Consider the following 19,810-nt stretch of genomic DNA (forward strand, 5'->3'; position numbering starts at 1 on the left):
CAAGTTTTGCTATAACGGTAGTGTCAGGAGCTTACAAAATTTTTGACACCATGGGGGTACTGTTTTCACCTCATGCCATATGGTATATGGTTTACTCCAGAGTATTTCCAGAATGCGTGAAAGAAAATGCGAGGATGTCTTGTGCATGATGGGCAATTTATTGATTTTTGGAGGCGACGAAGCAGAACATTGAAGAAATTATGGGCTGCCCTAGAGCATATTGAAGTGTCTAGAACCCATTTGAACATAACAAATGCAAGTTTGGTAAAGATCTGGAAAATAGGTATTATGAGTAAATTCAGGTATATCTGTGGATCCAGCTAAAGAAACAACCATTCGTGACACAAACCTCCCTCCTAATAAAACGGTGCAGGGCCTCATGGGTATAGTAAATTATTATTATAAATTATCATACTAGTACTGCATGCCCATCCAGTAAGTCACCAGTTTAAAAACAGAGTGGTGTTGCGTCAATTTCAGCAAAAATTAAAAAAAAGTTTCATGTGCATATGATGCTAGCATCAGTTGGTACCACACTGGGTATCAACTGATGCTAACAGAGACACCCTGTGAGCCGAACTTTTACAGTGTACTCCCTGTGATCAGTGGCAGACGATAGAATACGTATCACATCAAATGACATTCACAAATACGGTATGCTCAGATTGAAAAACGTCTAGCAATAGCATAGGCATGTGAAAAGTTCAACTGTTACTTAATGAGAACTGGGTTTGTGGTTGAAGCGGACCGTAAGCCCCTGATTTCCATGGAAGAAAGATCTTTTCAAGCTATTCTTGTATGTACGACAACTTTCAGCTTACCATTTTACATACATTCGGGCGATACATGTACATAGCAGACTTTCTGAGCAGATATAGCGTGATATGAATGAAGTTTAGTGAAAAATGTAGTTGACAGTAATGTTGAAGATAACCCGAGGGCCTCAGCCATCGGTGCCGCCGTTCTAGCGATGGCAGTGTGGACAAGTGCGGGTGACATGACATCCTCTACTTCTGTTCCAGCTTCACCTTGGATGAAAAAAAGAACTAGCATCAGCAATCCTGCCCATCAACCAGTGAATGATGCAAACTATTTGGAAAAGAGGAGGCATACTGACTGTCTCAAACAATTCCAGACATGTTTTGTAAAACTTCAGTCTCTTTTAAGAATAAGTCAGATTTTGAGACAAAACTCGAACAAATGGAGGCTCAAAACTGATTAAGAAAAAATGAGAAGAGCAATTGAAGACATAGAAACTAAAGTTGCCATGATTCAATGCCAGGTTGAGCAGCTTGAAATTCTTGAAGAGCTCCAGTGTGCCACGATTCATACCGTCTTGAGACACTAAAAAATATGCCGAGACAGCGAGACTAAAATGAAACCAAGTGCCCCCTTGATTACTGCATCACCAATATCATAGTGAATAACAATGTCCAGGCATGCATAGTGAAGACCAGAGGTCTTTCCCTTGAAGAACGGAGAAGACATCGATGAAGGGAGGAACTGACAGCCCAAATCGAATGCTATTAAAAATAAGTCAGATGTTGTCAAGCCGGTGAACGTTAACCAAGAGTAATCAGAGGTGAGAACCCTGGAGCTACTTCAAAAACGACAGACTCTTCCCTTATCTGGCAACTATCAATACGATAGAAATCCCTGCAAAGCGATTGCAAGCAGTGACGTAGAGATCTCAGCACGGAGAGCGGTGATGCCCAAGGCATTTATTTTGGCAAGCGTGAAAAAAATAATCTATATAACTTACCAACAATAATTAAATGTACAATATCATTCATTTATCATGTTCCAACGAATTTATATATTTTATGCTGTGGAATCCCAAAACTTTTGTGTTGAATGTCTGAATTTAACTTGCTCAAATCTTACATAGCTTCCTATATATACTGATTACTTTTGGTAAATGTCTAGCTGTATAGTAAAATGACAACTTTACCATTCTATCGCTGATTTTGGGGGGCTGTATATCATTGCTAACACCAACACTAAACTTTTTTACCATCGTGTATGTAAATACTGATTGTATTGGGCATGCATTCATGCCATTAGTCTCATACCATTTAACAGTGTTGTTATTATTGAGCACATGACTTAATACCTCGATCACAAACCCTTCCATCGTGTCGGTAACTTTGTCTGTACAAACTATCAAATTATCACCTCACAAATCTTACAACAGAAAGGACAATCAAACCACAGACACAAGCCTCAGCAGACATGTTTCTCTAAAGCCCCCACCTGGGGCGACTGATTAAGGTGAAGAAGACAAATGTTGTTGCTTGTAATAGTTTCGCGGTAAATTGCAAAGTTGTAGCAAAGTTAATAAATGCAAAACGATGCTTAGTATAAACTATAAACTGTGATCCTAAAAATGTCTGTCGCTTTATCGATTGTCGCCCGAAAGTCTAGTTACCATTGACCAGTGGTTAATAGTAAAAGGTGAAGGACCCTATAACAAGATCGTCATGGCGGATAACTGAAAAATTAGATAATGTTTCATTTGAATTTTATTTAAACATGTTTTCGTATTGTTATTTAACCTAATTCATGATACTACTATGGCTTTAATTTTTATTTTTATTGCATTTAGTTTCCTATTTATTGGTCAAGGATGCGCCAACATTTCCGAAGGTACGTATTATCTGCTATTCATTGTTCGAAAGCTTTTCGATGAGTATTTGTTCCCACTGCAATAAACATAGTTAAACATCAGTATTAAAAATGATCAGAACGATTGAAATTGCGAGTTACTGAAAATAACGTTTCAAAATGTTATCTCCATTTTAAGCTCTTTGTGAAGTAGATATGTTTATACGTATTACAATAAGGCTACAGTGTTTGCACAAAAGGTTCAAATTTTCTCTCTTCGACTTAATAGCGAGTGAAAAACACGATAGAGTGTACATAGTCATTGGTGATATGAATGATTTAACGTAGGCTGTTTCAGGTCTTTTATGAAGGCGAACTTGTGAAACGGTTTTTTCTTTCGATCACCGTTTTGAATTAATAATCTGATTAATCAACAGAAAATATATATGTACAATGCAAATGAAGTTTGCTCAAGATCATTAGAATTAGATGTTTACAGTCTGATACACGTTTACATCCGTTTACACGTAAACGTTTACGTTCTTAAAGTTCGTTCCTTTGAATTTGCCACGGACATTCAGATGGTGAAGGTTGACCATGCTAAAATAATTCTGTTAGTAGAGATGTTAAATCATTGTCATTACTTACAAACGTCAGGAAGTCTGTTGACAAATCATTTGTAGAACTATTGCAGATAGTTTAACCAGAATTTTATTTTTAAAACATTACAATTTTCTGCTCAGGCCTATCTTAGGCATATTTAATAAAATAGGCCCACACTTTTTTGTTGATTAGTTTTTCCACAACAACTTCATGCACCTACTAGGTCAAAATTAGGAACCTATTCTTCTCGAGCCATATGTGGTTTCCTTGATGATTACATCTGGCTCTTTGATAAATCAATGGAAAAATAATCCATAGTTTGGCTGTTAATTTAACTAACATAAAATAATACAAATAATGCTAAATTTACAGTAACAATAAACAAAAAGTCTAAGAAATAACGTCCATTTAATAGAAATGTATTTTCATTTGCAACTTTTTGATGTGGCGCGCACAGCAAAGAGTTGCTAGTGCTTTCTGTACTCGGCTCTGCGCAAAGATCACACAAGTCATTTTTAGATCAAAAGGTAAACCCTTCAAACCAAAAGATGGCTAAAAGAAAAAATTGCTATTTGAACATTGTTGTTCAAAACATACCCAATTTTCTTATACTCTTAAGTTGCTCAAGAATACTAAATTTGTTGGTCTTCCTTTTCAATTGTATGTTTTCAAGACTAAAAATATACACATGGCTCTCCTAGAATCAAATTTTGAAACATGTCAGTTTTTTTGGCTTTCTCAGTCAAGAAGGTTCCTTACCGGTGTTAACTAGGTTGGTCTTCATTTATGTTGCTAAATTCCTTTAATTGTTCTAAAATATGCAAACCAAAAGTAGCCAACCTTAAGATTGTTTTTTTATAAATCAGCAACATCGATATGGTGTTGGAGTTGGCATTGGCTCATTTTTTGTTTATGTGAATGTGTCAACGACAGGGCCAAGTTTAACATTGATTTAATTATATTACTGAAGATTCTTGTATTCTTATATTCATTATTACTTACATCATTACTTGATTCTTATATTTATAAAAAAATTAAATGTGCATTTTTGTCTAACATAAATTGGAACTTGAGGAAAATTGTGCACAGAGTTGCACGAAACTCGAGTTCCGAGGTATAAATACTTCCGCTTTATGTATTGTTAATATATATGCATCATTTTTGCTAAGAAAGGTGTTTCTCTGATTATTCAAATATTCGTTTCACGCAGCGAAAATATTAATTATACCTATGAAAGGGCATCTTATAGCATGTGTTGCCATTTAAAAGGGAAAAATAATATAAAGCCGCTGTATGGAACACAAATAATCTTTTAGCTGACATTTAATAATATGGCATATTTGTCTCATTACACTGACAAAATGGCATTATAAATACTAACAAACTTTTATTCATTGGTACACTATTGACAGTATAAAATTATTTTCTTCCTAAATTATTGTGTGCAATTAATTTTTAAGCCTACTATAATTTGTGGACTCAATTTTATCTTTGTTCTCCTTCTGCGCATCTCTTTAGCAAATAGTTTTATGGTGTAGGATGAAGTTGTCTTTTAGTATAATGCTAACTGCATTATTGTAGCTATGGAAGTGTCTTAAAACCATCCAGAAAACTGTTGCACAAATCTATGAGAAGTCACAGATATTGATCAACAGCCTCTTTTAGGCAGCTAGTGTCTATCATAATAGCCTTGAATTTTGCTAAATTGTTTTGCGAATTTTTATTAGCTAATTGGAGTTAAGAGTTCTAGCATTAGTTTTGATTCTAATGGATTCTTCAATGGATAAAAAGTGTAACCGATCATGACTTTAATCGGAAGCTTCTAGAGGTATAATAGTTTTTTTTATGAATCATTTCCCTATAATATTAATAATAATGTTATGTAATATTACTGCAATACTCGCGCAATTTTTTAACCACGTTCGGTACTTTACTTCTTTAAAAGTAAATCTGTCCATTATTTCTTGCTAGCTTATTTTGTTTAGAGAACTGTGATTTTATTGTCATCACTCGTTGCAAGCTGTTTTCATCGCTAAACGCCGTTTACTACATTGAACAGATCGACAATAGTCATTTGCAACACCTGTTCACTTATATGAATCTTTGTCAGCTGATCTGCGATTTGTCATTTTATGTAAATGTTGAGTTTACGTTTAGTCTTGCTTCATCTGCAAAACCAAACTAGCTCATAAATATTTCCTTTAATGTGCTCAAATTGACATCCAAAATAGACACTAGTTATCTGTCTAAAAACTTGAATACAAATAGTAATAATGCACATTAGTTGGTGCAAACTCAACATTTGAACAGTATTGTGTGAATATATATGTGTATCATTCGAATCTAATTCTCCTATTACATGTATATATGAGGTTTTTTTGATTGACGTTCAACTAATTGCTTGGTCGAGTCAAAACCGCTCACGTGTTAAATTTAGATTCCTGGTAGTGTAGAGAATTCCAGTTTTGATGTCATCAAACTTGTCTACTTAACAGATTATCATAAAGTGAAAACGAATATGAAAGATTAAACATCAGGTCTTATCTGAATAGTTGCAATCATGACATGTCGAACCGCTAGCCAGCTGCTATGATACGATTTGAGGGACATCCTTCATACACAGTTCTTTTACTTTTAGTGACATCTTGGCATTATGTTTGTTTTGCTGTCTTTTCTTAAGGATTATTATTTGGAGTAATAATACTTCAATTAGTAGAGTAAAATACCTGAGCAAGAAACTGTGTGCCTTACTTCAAATTATCATTTCAGTAAAATTAGCATTCTTAGTAAAAGCTGTCATTGTGACAACATAGCATTGTAGATTTTAGTCAGCCTTCATTAATTCTGACTATAAATTGACTAGGATTTAGTACTCACTTTGGAATTGCAAGATTACACATAAAACAGCCTATATAGTGCGCCCTCGGGTTACGACGTCCCTGTTATGCGATTTTTCGCCTTGCGATGTAAAACACAATGTTTTTTCATCCTCGCCATACGACATCTTTTTTGCCATAACCTATGGTATCATTGAAAATTTCTCTCGAAGTTAAAAATTGGTAGTCGATGCGAGGGAATACATCAAAATAACGAAGTTGTCGATATGCTATTTACCTAAATTCCTTCACAACAGTTGAAAGATGTACGATACTCGCTCTCTGTCAGTTCAGCCTTATTAGTTAGAGTGAAAACGAAACTGGAGCAGCTGAGTGAAAAGTTTTTAGACAAAGTTGACGTTTAGTTTGGTAAAATACATACTGAAACATAGTTTCAAGTGTTCGTTTAGTAAGCTAAATTTATTTACGTTAAATGCATTGTTTATGTTATACATCTGTCTCGACGGTAAGAACCCCTACAGTATGTACTACTTGTTGTACATTGTAATGTTACATTTTATCACAGATCATAGCCACCAAATACACTAAAGTTACTGTGGGTAGCTAGAGTTACTAAGGTTAACATATTAATTTGTTGCTAATTTTTAATATTTACAGTACATATATAAAAGTTTGATGTTTTTAGTCAAGGAGTGTTTGCATTAGATAATTATTCTGGGTTTCTAAATCCGTCTTCGCCACATTTTCGCCTTAGGATGCCAACACTAGGACGAATTAAAATGGTATGGCGCGGGACATTGTAATGTACCCATATTTGTAACCTTCAAAATAACCACTCTGATCAACTTTCAGGACCACTCCCTACCTAGTTACCTGAGTAGTTGGCCAATCTCTAAAGGTCCAAACACACTAGGCGATTTTATCGCGAGCATCATGAGAAGGGCGGAGATATCACTGGCGTGTGCATAAACACACTTGAGCGATTCACTAGCAAACGATATAATGGGCACGCTCACAAACTGCCAATAAAATTTCGTATCATTAGTTTCTTCGGAGTTGTTAATAAATTTAGGTAAGTCAATATGGCGCCGTCTAGGCGACAACGTGAACAACTTCCGCATTTTTTACCGCGACGCATTGCCTACACTACAAGAAGACATAAGAAAAACGATTATTGTATTTTTAACTGGAATATTTTTACGATTTTTATTCATATTTTATAGAGATTTTTTATATTTAATATATTAAATATTTACCGTCCTCAAGATGGTCAACCTGCACAACGATTGACTCCAAATGTTGGTTTTCAACTCGGATTTTTGTAATTTTGTTTGTTATGTTGTACAGGACTGGGAGTGCTATTATTAAATTTATAAACAATTCCGTGTTTGTTCTGAAGATGTTTCAATCGTAACAAAATAGCAAATTGTCGCTGCTGTACGTTGGTGAACATTGATAAGAAATAATTACCCGCCATAAAATTGCATTCTGGTAAAATCCAACCAATCTAAATGCATCTCGCTAGGGATAAAGTTGTGTAGAGAAAGTCTAGCGTTATCCCTCTGCATGAGCACGCTGAGTGAATTCTAGCGCCATGCAGCGCGATATCGCTCTAAATATCGCCTAGTGTGTTTATACCTTAAGAGTTGTGGTTTTCTTTTCTTCTTGCTAAAACTAATTCAACTCTAGTCATCATTCTTATTATTGAAGTCCATAGTTATAACTAACGAGGATATTTGCACAGCCTAGAAGTTTCTAGAAGGCAAAACAATGTAGGTCATTCTCACAATAGCATCAACAGCGTAGAGGTCAAGTTGCGGCTGCATCATTATCATGAGATCAGATTTTGGTTAACAACAGGTGTAAATGTAGTATGCAGAGTGTCAAATGGTTAGACATGATTGCCTACAAAGTTCTTTTCTAATTATATTTGATAGCACATGTGCAGTTTGCATAGTTCAGCTCCGTTTTCTTTACTCAGTCTCATAGCCCTGATGGTTAGGTTGAGTCATAGATATAATAATATATAGATATAAATGAAGGATTCATTATATCTATGGGTTGAGTGCTGCTCTGAAATATTTCATGAGTGAATCTTTTTACAACATGCCATTTATATATACATAAATATATACCGTACTTTTCGGGCTATTAGCCACTACTTTTTTCTCATGTTTTGAGTCATGCGGCTTATATAAGGGTGCGGCTATGCTGCGGCTTTTTTTCACTGCTAGGGGGCATCAACCGGATTTTCCGATTAGTGCGCCTCTAGCGGTGAAAGAAAAAACGAAACAATGCCTAACGGTACTGCTCCGTTAGGCACTGGGTTAAAAAGCGTCGGTTAATTTAGAACAGTGCCTAACTGTACTGTTCCATTTTAACTAGCAAAGTTGCTGCCGTGTTAAAAATCACTGACCTGAGTTCTGCGGCCTATACAAAGGTGCGGCCTATGTATTGTTTTATTATCTTTTTTTTTTCAAGTAAAGCAGATCTGCGTTATTTAAAAAAAACGCATCTATGCGTTTTTTTAAATAACGCAGATGCGGCTTATATAAGGGTGCGGTTAATAGTCCGAAAAGTACGGTAGTAAAAATGTTTCCTCACCCTGGTTCACCCAAGGAGGTGGTTATGTTTACTCAAGCTTTGGTCTCCCGTTAGAGGCCTGGGAGTTTGAGCACTCGTCTCAAGATCTTGGCAGTTCCAAATAATGTATTTTTCTGTAACTCACTGTTTTTGATTGTTGCCAATGTTATTGACCTCAATGTTCCAAAGACCACTAGAATTATAGTGGCTCCTACATGCCTATAAACTTTTATTGGGCAGTCCGTATTCAATTTTTTTAGAAAAAATGCTTTACGTATGACGCACACTCAACTTTTTTGAGTTTCAGTGTACCAATCTTAATCATTAAGTTGTCTGACTGCCGTTACTGGTATGAATGGCTGCTGTCACTAGTGTATAAGTAGCCTAAGTTCTCCGGTTAACTTTGGCAGCATCTTTTGGAATTTTTGTTGCAACAATATGTTCACACATTTGCCATTGTATTAGCATAACTGCTCTATCATGTTAGCGAATAAACATTTTGTTATGTTGTATGAAATTGTAGCTCAGGAATTGCAAAGTATAAAGTCATGGTATATCGGGTGCCACAGGCTGCAATCAAATGTCTCAATTAATATCTTGTTGGAGTGGTTTGAAAGCCCACCAGATGGAAGGTGGCACATCGTTAGTTTCCATCAGAATTACAGCGCCGTTGAAACTCCTCCTGCCATTGAAACTCCTCCTGTTTATGGATCTCAGCTGTGCCAGCAGATAGGGTAAGGAGTAATGTTGGCTACTCAATTGTATTAGCCTACTCATAGTGGGACTGGTGATTTCTCCAGCTGTCAAAATTTTCTATCAGCCTGTTCAATGGGCCATGTCATATATCTGTTCTATCTTAACATTCAAATATACTGTAGACACTCCTAGAGCGTAAATAATCCATTCCAAGCGATGTTATGTAGTAAGTATTTTACTGTATACATGTACTGTAGATTGTCTAATCCATTCCACGATCTCTCCAAATTTACTCCCATGGTTCTTTAAAAAGAAAAACCTAAACAACTTTTTAATAATGACTGTCCAGTAGGCCCAACTGTGGAATTATTGGTTTGTATCGACAACTTTTTTCTTATCACTTTTACTTGATTCAGGAGTCCATAATGACAGTAATGTTAAGTTAGGTTAGTAGAAGTACAAACCTTCAAATGTCAATGTAAATCAATTTTTCACTTTGTTTATGCAACAATATTTAGGCTGCAAACGAAAGTAATTGCACATCTCTAAAATGAAGTACACGTGTAAAACAAAAATGTATCTTTACTCTTTAGTATAATAAGAGTAAAACAGTTTCTGTTCACCCGACTGTCTGAAGCCAGGGTAAGAAGTTATTAAAATCGAATTTAAGAACTTGTACGGGTTTGACGCTTTATGTTAAAATGGAACTTCACGTAACACAAAACAAAAAACCTTACATGAATTGTCCCTTTTAACTTTTACTTAACTGGGATATAAGTACTAGCAGGTTTACGTTATAGGAGCATCTACTATACTAGCAAAATTTTATATCTGAATATTTCTATTTTTACTTAAATCACCTGCCTCCAATCTTTTTTCTGTCACGTGTTTACTATAAGTATTAGTCTAGATATCCCAACTATTGCGTTCTATAGTTCTTGCTAAAGATTGAAGGTAACATTAAATTACTGTCTCTCATTGATTCTGTAAAAATGTCAACCATCACACTAAATAATTTTAAGGGCCTTTGAAATATCAATGTGCCACTACACCTGCAGTTTTGTATAAAGAGTATTCATCACCTTTGTGGTATTGTCTTTAATCTGTTAGTTACATTAAACTGAGCAAAGTTTTTGTTAACTTTTTTGAATTTCACCACGTTCGAGGTCATCAAATCAGGTCTGAAGGTAACCACATTTGTCACATAATCATTAGGTAACCACATTTGTTAGCTTCCTTGCTTGCAATGATAGCTACTACCAGTCATATAATCTAGCCATAATGACGGACCTCTGTTCTGTACTGATCTAATGTTTACTTTCAGTTTTCCTTATGTTGCGATCTTGAGCAATGAACACTTCTACTGTCTGGCTTCACTGCTCCAGCTAGAAGTAGCAGAAAATTCTGGTGGGCAGGCCTGTTCAGAACGGTTTGTAGACTCAACATCTTAGCTAATTGTGGTTAATTTTCTATTAGATGGACATTAGTTAGGCTAATTGGAACATGATCCTCAATTGACTCTTCTAAAAATAACAGACCAGTTTCTTGTATATATTATATATGCAGATCGCAGCTCTAGTTCAGTCAAATATGTACACAATATTCAGGTTTACTCCGGCAAAACAGTGAGAATCAAAACATGGAATTAAGTTGCGCAAGATCAATAATAGTAGCATCATTTGAAGTGTGCCAACAACTATGGCACAACAAATGAATTATTAGCAAAGTTTAAAAATGTTTGATTCATCTTGTAATGAAGAGGCATGTTTAGAAGTATAAAGATAATCAATATGAATAATCAGCCTGATCTCAAATGAATCTTCATACATTAGTGAGAATAGAGTACAATAGTAATCTTATAGAGAAAGCGACCACCATCACATGGTTTATTGCTGTAAATGTAGCACGCTGCCTAATTATCTATGTAGTTAAATTATTACTGTTTCAGTTGTCAAGTATAGTTTTTTTTGTCAGCATTCGTTGGAGCTTTTTTAATGTTTCACTATTACAAGATTAACTGCTAGTTATGAGATTCCTTTCAAGGGAGTTTCGTTTTATGTTGCCCAAGTACTCATGAGCTGCCTCAAATTTTCAATCCATTCGCATCATATGCTTGGTCTGGCAGTATGAGTGAACAAATTAAAGCAGCAACCTCAGTCAACTAAAATTATCATTATGTATGTCACGCTTTGCTAGTAAAATTTGTAATGACAATATGACTATTGGTGATATTGCTTGTTACATCAGCATTTCATCCAAATTGGTGGTAGTGTGGCTGCTAAAATGTTAAATTTTCAATATATCAAGATCACCACTGTATCTGTAGTATATGCAGAAGTACTTTAGATTAATCCATATGATAAGATTTTGTAAGTTGACCAAGTTAGTAATGATCAGTTTTTTACCTTTTTATGAAGCCTAAAAAAGCACAATAAAGTTTAATTTGGACATTTGTAAACCCAGGATTATCACAAGAGCTTAATTTTCAATTTCTCAATGAATAACCGTAAAGGCACTCTGTAGACATCAAGGTTTAAACCTATATACACTGTACTAGTAGATAGACTAAAATGACTAAAATAGCAGCGGTCTACAAGTTAATGGAACAGCAGTAAATGTTTGGGAAAGTATAGATGTTACACCTCCTTTTTTAATAGTTATATCTTCGCATACGAGTGGCCCAATATACGAGAAACTCGAGATACGAACTGATTTTCTAGCAAGTTTCTTTGAGATATCAGTAATCATTGAGATAAGACCATACGAGCTGCTTCTCTCGAGGACCACTACACCCTATGGCCAAACATGGTAGAGGCTGCTTTGGAGAACAGCATCGCTCGCTCTTTTCGAATAAGTTTGAAAAAGGTTTTTAAAAGGTTACTAAAAGTTATTGCGAATGCGAGGCAAAACCGCTGTACCGGAAATAGATACTAAGAAAATATGATGGTAAGATTACATTAAGCTTGGTAAAAGATTAACACTTAGCTTCAAGTGCGTGTTTAGTAAGCTAAATTTGTTGAAGTTACATTCAAAGTTTCTAATACGTAGGATCAACAACATTTAGTATGCCAAATGCGATTCTCTCAGACAACCGTTATTCACAAGGTCCGTCTCGAAGGTAAAAACTTACAATAGAGTATATAGTGTTACATTTTATTGCAAACCATAACAATTAAATAGGTGTTGTAGGTACTGAATTGCAACAATTAACATACTTTTTTCTACCTTAATATCCTGTTTAGGTAGTATGGTAACAAATTAATTTGTACTTAATGATTCTATATAGGAAATACTGCTTTGAGATGCAGAGTAAATTGAATTTCGAGCTCGGTCTCAAATTGCATTGAGCTCATATGTCGAGGTATGACAGTCTTCCGATATGGGTCATTGCAACTCACTATGTTTTTTAAGGAAGGCAGTAGTCGATATGAATTTTCATTGTTGCTGAGAGCCAGAAGACAATGATAAAATGGGGATATCTGATTTTTTCCTAATCGCTATATATCTTCACTTCAAAGGTTTCTCCATTGTACATTTTTTAAGAAACACTCAAATTTACAAAGGTTTTACTCTTTCAATAGTGGTTTTGTTACGATGTTGATTTTTCAAAAGATGGATTGTACCAAGAATCCTTTGATGCAAGGAATTGGTATTCTTCAGAGGTTTTAACTGCTGCCGGTGATGTCCGATTTATATTCAAGATTATATATTGTAATTTTTACTGTAGCCATTTATATCCATTTTTTGTAATGAAAAGTACTTTTGCACAACTTTAGATTAAAACCAAACCATAAAAATCTGATCGCTATCAAATTTGCAGCCTGCATAAAAAATAAACTTAAAAAAGAGTAGCTTATATTGAAAATCTGTCGCAAAAGCGATTACACTAGATTGATGACAGCATAGAATGTGTTTAGTCGTCTACTAGTTTGTGTAATTACTTCAGTTTCAGCATGACAGCCAATGTCAATTTCTAAAATTGGGTAGCGCACGATTTACCCTAACTGCATAGAAACCTCTCCGGAAGTATTTATTTAAAGGAACAAACTCTATTGAATGACAGCTTTGAAGTACTAAAATTATGTGACTGATGAAATGAGTGCCCAAAATCTTGTAAAGTATAATGAAGGGTGCTGGAAGATTTTTTATCAACTAGGGTCTACTTGATGATTTTAGTTGTTCGAATAACCTTGACTGAAAGTTGCTCGAGAGTAGGTTTTATTTGTGTTTTGTAATAAATCGGACTTCCTAAAATGCAATCAGATGACATGATTTATTCAGTCCCCCATTCTTTCTTCACATTGAAATAATGTGATTGTGGATCAGCGAATTGCTTTTGCATATTTTAGGTGCACAGACGGACTGTTACTATGCGGTAGCACAAGTCAACAGTATGTGTCCATATATAACAGCTCAAGTATTCCCTACTTGCTTAATACAACCTTCTATGAACCGAATGGCAAACGTTTTACACACCGTCGTCTGGAGTTTAAAGTATCAGCGAATGTCATCCAGCCTTATGGTTAGTACTCTTATAAGATACGATGATTTCAAGCGATGATTTCAAGCGGAAACATTCTTTGCAGCTACTAACTTGACCTCTTTCACACTGTCTATGGTTAGGCCTGTATTCGATTCTTATTTATCTAGCAACAATTTGGTTCTCTCGGATGGGAACCAACTTAATTTATACATTCGGCTGACTTAACTAGCTTGCTGCCCGATTTGTGTCTTGTCAATCTACACCTGCCATGATTTCCTGGCCTAGTGCCCTAGCTAGTTAAAGCCAGTACATATATTTAATTGTTTGAATTAGCTGTATCCCTGATGTGGCTGTGTTGAAGTGAATGCCCTTTAATGTTTTTACCTGTTATTGCTGTGGTCGTAAAAGGAATCCTTTTACCTATTGCTATCAATGGCTAATCCTGTAGGATTGTTCTTATCCGCTCTAATCGCTATGGCAATAGGTAGCGGGAAGTGCCGCCTGCCTGAGAGTAAAGCATCTGCGTACTGAAGGGTGTGTCACACTTCCATGCATACAGTTAATGACACATTGACACATCTTTTAGTTTGTCAAAAAGCATGTCTAGCGGGTTATAGTTGTCCATGTTGTACGAGCTTTGGCTGTTTAGTATTTGCTATTATATCTTATCAGATTGTGTTACTTCGACTAGTTCTAACTTTTTTATACTAATCGCAGTATCCATAGATATGAGACCTTGTGGATTGACACTGTTAGGATTTTTGTGGTCGAGGCTGGACTGCTATCTGTTTATATGAATGATTGATAATCGAATGCAATAGAATGGTTCATTAGCTACAGGTCTTTGTCCATCTAGTTCCCTTATGAGCCACATGCACCTTAAAAAACTCGACTGTTTTACCTGTTGTTTAATGAAATAGATGTACATGTATGTAGAAGTAGCTGTAATTTTATCAGTGCAAGTCAAACTATATGGTTAGGTCACTTTCTATAAATACCAGCAGTGCCTACCTCTTAGCTGTTGTTTGCCTCCAAAAATCAATACCTAATCCAAAAATAAATTAATTGTATGTATATAGGCTTACGGAGACTGGGCTCAATCCGTAAGTGTACTCCATGAGCCTACTGTACTTACTATTCTTAGACTGTTAACACAGCGTGATTCTGTTAAGGTGCGCAGTTGGTAACTTAGGAAACATTTCGGAACATCTAAATTCTCATATCTCCATCCATGCATGATGACAGTGCCGGGTAATGATCATAGGTATCACTATTATCACAAATCAGGTGATAATATCTACTTTGCATGAGGAAACAAGTTTAACTGTTCTGGCTGTTCCATTTGTCAAGAAAAAACTAGGCTTAATGCTAGTATGTGCTAAATGTGGCATTTCAATGATGTAGTGAAAGAATTATGCGTGGTTTTCTTTTCTACATAGAGATTAATTTATGCCTGAGCCTGGATTTTATGCAAAACAGCCAAACTAGCTGCCAAGCATAAATCGCGCATTTCCATCGTTTTTTTTACGTCATCACCCTGTTTGCACACGCGCTCGTCCACGAAAAAGCCGCCATTTTTGTAGAAAACGATCGTCATTCTCTTGATTAATAGTATTATTCGGTGTTGTTTTGATACTAAAATAAAAAATTTACAAAAAAAAGCATTGTTTGCAATAATTAATTGCAGAAGCTTCTTGTTTTTAACAATGAAAGTTGTCCATAAAGATAGCAGACAACGATAGAATGGCGGCACGAAAAGACGAAGGATTATGTATCAACTGAAAGCAAATATCTATATTGTCGGAATGTGACTGCAGCCAGATCAAATGTTTGAGTTATCTCTCTTATTCCATGTGTTTGTTTGCTAATTAAAATAGTTCATATGCGCCCTTTTGTTTCAAGGATGTGAATCTTTCTGCTGTACGCCAGTCAGACAAATAATACCCTCCTTTCAGCTGTATCACTTACACATAATTTTGTTGGGCTGCCACGTTTCTGTTGAACGATTTTTATTAGCAGTTGGCAGTTACTAATGGGATGGAATATTTTCTAACGGCCCATCAAGTGTCTTCCAAAGTGGCATCATGCACGGAATAAACAATGTTTAGACAGAGTTCAAGATTCGGGCTTAGAGCTTTCTTCTGCTGTCTGTATCAGAGCTTTTCATTGTTATTTTGCGTAATCTGTTGTTTTTATCATATTTCCAACCCTTCTTAGTGAGGTTTATAAATAGCTTTTACTTACAGCCTTATAATTAATTAACCTTGCCTCCTATAATAGCTTCAGTATTTGGTAGCTAGTGAGAGCTTGGTCAGACTAGCCTCACTTTACTACTGTAAAATTATTAGTTTAGTTTGAATGTAGTCTATTGATCTACAAAGGTGCGCTAGCTGCTCTAAAACCTGTGTCACTGACATGAACTGTTTATAATTTTTTTTAAAAACTGCTTTCCCATCAGCTCTCGCCTTTTTGACAGTTTAAAGATGAGCTTGCCCAAAATTTTAGTGTATATTATTTCAAGGTATCAGTATTTTTCTATCGTTTGTGATTGTTTTTTATGTTTGAGCTGGTCTTTCAAAATGAGGGGGAGGTTTCAAGGTTAAAAACGACAAAACTTGATTGCAGTTAAAATGCGAGGATCAAGCGAGAGGGCAATTTTGAAGTCTATAGTCGAGTCTAGAGCAGAATAGAGATTCGTAACGCTGTAACTTAAAAGCAATAGCCGATATCAGCGATAGCAACTAGGGGTGTCATTTTGCATTATATAATCTTGAAACATCCAGGCAGTCAGATTACCTCACAAATCAAAAACAATCACAAATGATAGAAAAATACCGGTACTTTGCAATAAAATATATAATAAAATTCTGTGTAAGTTTATCTTTAATCTTTCTGCCAGATCACTGATTATAATCACTCAGAATGTATGAGTTTCTTGTGGTTCTCTTTGATGATAGCCTTCTGGCTAGCCTAAACACTGTTATATCTCAAGTATTGTCTTCTCGATAATTTACCTACACTTGGCCTACTTTGCTATTCTCTTCCTACTCATAATAACATAACATGCTCTGGTAGCAACAACAACCATGGAAACACTGAAAACATGACAGTATAAAACACATGCTTGAATATTGTTGTATAACATCTGTCAACATTGAGCATCGTTACATTTTACTCAAAACTTGGCAAGACTTGAGCAAGAGATTTCCTGCATTTCAAACTAATCAAGATTGATTTCTCGTAATAAAACTTGATTAATTTTTTTTGCCAAAGTAGCCTCTGTATTTCTTGTGACATTTAAAAAAACAGGTTTAGCAATTTATGGCAACTAGCCAGAAAAACTCCATATTGTTTTGTCTGGCTCGTCATAGTAACCATATCATTATTCAAAAATTTGCTTATTGAGTTTCTCATACCATCTTTAGCAGTTTTAGCTTTCCATCCTACCTGTGACACTAAACATTAGTATAATTCGCTTGTTATTCAGTCCTAAATCAGATCTAAGTTACTAAGCTTTGAAGTCATTGCCAAGACAGTATGTGAAAATGGAGGGAGGCAATCTCATGCCGACCTTATGTCTAAATCTATTTACCTGACATATGTATGTGTTGTTGTAGGACTCGGCATACGCAATGGGTCATGGGTGGAGACACTGGTACCAGTCGAGTGTTTGTTCAAAGTAGATGGTGAGACAGTATTATCTAATTCAGCTATAGAGGAGATAGTGACACTTGGACGGTCTCGGATCTCTTGCATTCTGGAGCACCGGTTTGTTGAGCAAGGCACATTTCTCATTGGTAAGCCGCTTGATTCGCCTAAGCTGAGTAGTAGTGAACAGGATAATTCAGAATTGTAGCCATCAACTACAGATTCTACTTTCCAAAAAAAATTCCTATACCTTTTACCAGACACCAACTTTTAGACATTGTCTTTAGAGTGTTTAGCCATTTAAATTGTAACTTTTTTTCTTTGCGGATATCTTTCTTTTAAACATGGACATGACTGAGCTCTCACAGAAGTTTCAAGTTTCTCTTGTTTTGTTCTTCAGACACTTGTGTTCTAATCAGCTATCCTTCTATATATCAGACACTAACACCTTACCAATTTACATTATAGAACAGAGTTATGCAAAGAGAGCTTTTTTTTCAATACACATAATTTACTTAACTATTTTTCATTTTTGTTTTATGGTCTAATTTGTTTTAAACTGCAATGGCCGATATAAGGTATAAATAAAGTTAATACATAAGTATGTAACATCCTTAAACTTCAATAGCTGTCGTATTTGGCTAGTTATTTTTGTTTGTCAACAGTAGAAATAGCTATTTGTAAATGGAACGATTATGTTTTGACGATTGTATCATAAAATAAGTGCATTATTGTAATTTTCCTCAACCGACGCACATGCACACCTACAGCTAGAGAGCTAACATACAGCGGTGAGAAATAAACTGAAACCTCATGTTGAAAAGCTAAAATTCTGGTTTACAAAATTGTTACTCAGTGTAAATTTAGTTAATACGCATAAATTAAATTAATCCTCATTTTGTGCTGATTTGAAATATGTAAACTAAACAGCTGTAAAATTATGTTTATGAATGATTATATAGGAAATGAATTGATTGATTGTGAACATTTCTTTTTTAATGGTTGAAGATAAGCAATGTATACAGATATGATCACATCACATACGTTTTTATTCATTCATTTCAAGGCATATGTATTCTATAAGACTCTCTGCCTAATCTTTGTTGTAAGAAGAGTTCCGTGTCAGTCACATATTTAGATAAAAATTTAAGAACGCATTACTTCCTGTAAGATTTTGTAATCAAGGCGCTGACCGAAATTCCCCCAACCCCCCTGGTTGGAGCACCCCCTGATCCTATCTCTCAACAAATGTTTAAAGGTTGACTTGCAACAAAATTCACATAACAGTTATTTGGTATCAAAAGATTCACCATGTTTTACTCTGTTGTGTTGTAGGTGCCAAGTATGTGGAAATGTGATTAAAAGCTCTTAAAAGCTCAAAAACGAAAAGCCGCCGTAGATTGGAATCTCTTTATTTCAATGACGTAACTATGAAATTTGGTTCTTGTCTTGTCACGTGATATTCTCACGTGAATTGAAAGGCCAATAAAAAGCTCAATCTGAAACTTATCATAGCACTAGTTTATGACAAATACTTCGGGTTTTACCGAAGACCCCCGTATCAAACATAGATGCTCGCTACTTTACAGTTTTGTTTCGGTTTGGTCTAATTGGCAAGTCGTAATCTAATCATGTGACCCAATACTTCGCAAATAGTTTTTGCAGCACTTTTCGATTATCACAAGTGACCAACAGGCTCGTCATGATTATCGGACAATGATATGTACTCCTTCAAGCTAAGGCTAAAAAATTAAACAAATTTTTACGGTAAGTTATAAGATATCACTGCTAAAAGTGACAGCATTATGATGACGATAAAACAGACGCGTAAGAACAATAGACATAGTTTTATTGAATGTGGAAGTATATTTGTGAAAATATTTCGACGAATAAGGTTGCATGAAAGTGTAAACAGAAACCATCTCTCACAACTAGATCACATTTGAGCCGTTTTGGAAAGAGAATCCAAACTACGGCGGTCTCGTGTGGCTGCGATTTTCTGTTAGTTTTTGAGCTTTTAAGAGCTTGTAATCACCTTTCTACATATTTTGCACCTAAAACACAACAGAGTAAGTCATGGTGAATCTTTTCATATCAAATAACTGTAATGTGAATTTTGTTGCAAGTTAACCTTTAAGTAAACAAAGAGTGTTATCTGATGCCTGCAGCCAATTTGAAGAGTTGAGTCTTTGTCAAGTTCACATCATCAAGCAATTAGCTAGAATACAGGAATTATATTTCATTTAGTCTTTTATTACTCTGCACCAACATTGCTGAGTTGAAACACTATTATAAGTTCTTAATAAACCTGATAAGAAAATAGCAAAACATTTTAAGTTGAGATGAAGTTTTCTCT

The sequence above is a fragment of the Watersipora subatra genome, chromosome 2, assembly GCF_963576615.1.
Source record: "Watersipora subatra chromosome 2, tzWatSuba1.1, whole genome shotgun sequence".
Lineage (NCBI taxonomy): Eukaryota > Metazoa > Bryozoa > Gymnolaemata > Cheilostomatida > Watersiporidae > Watersipora > Watersipora subatra.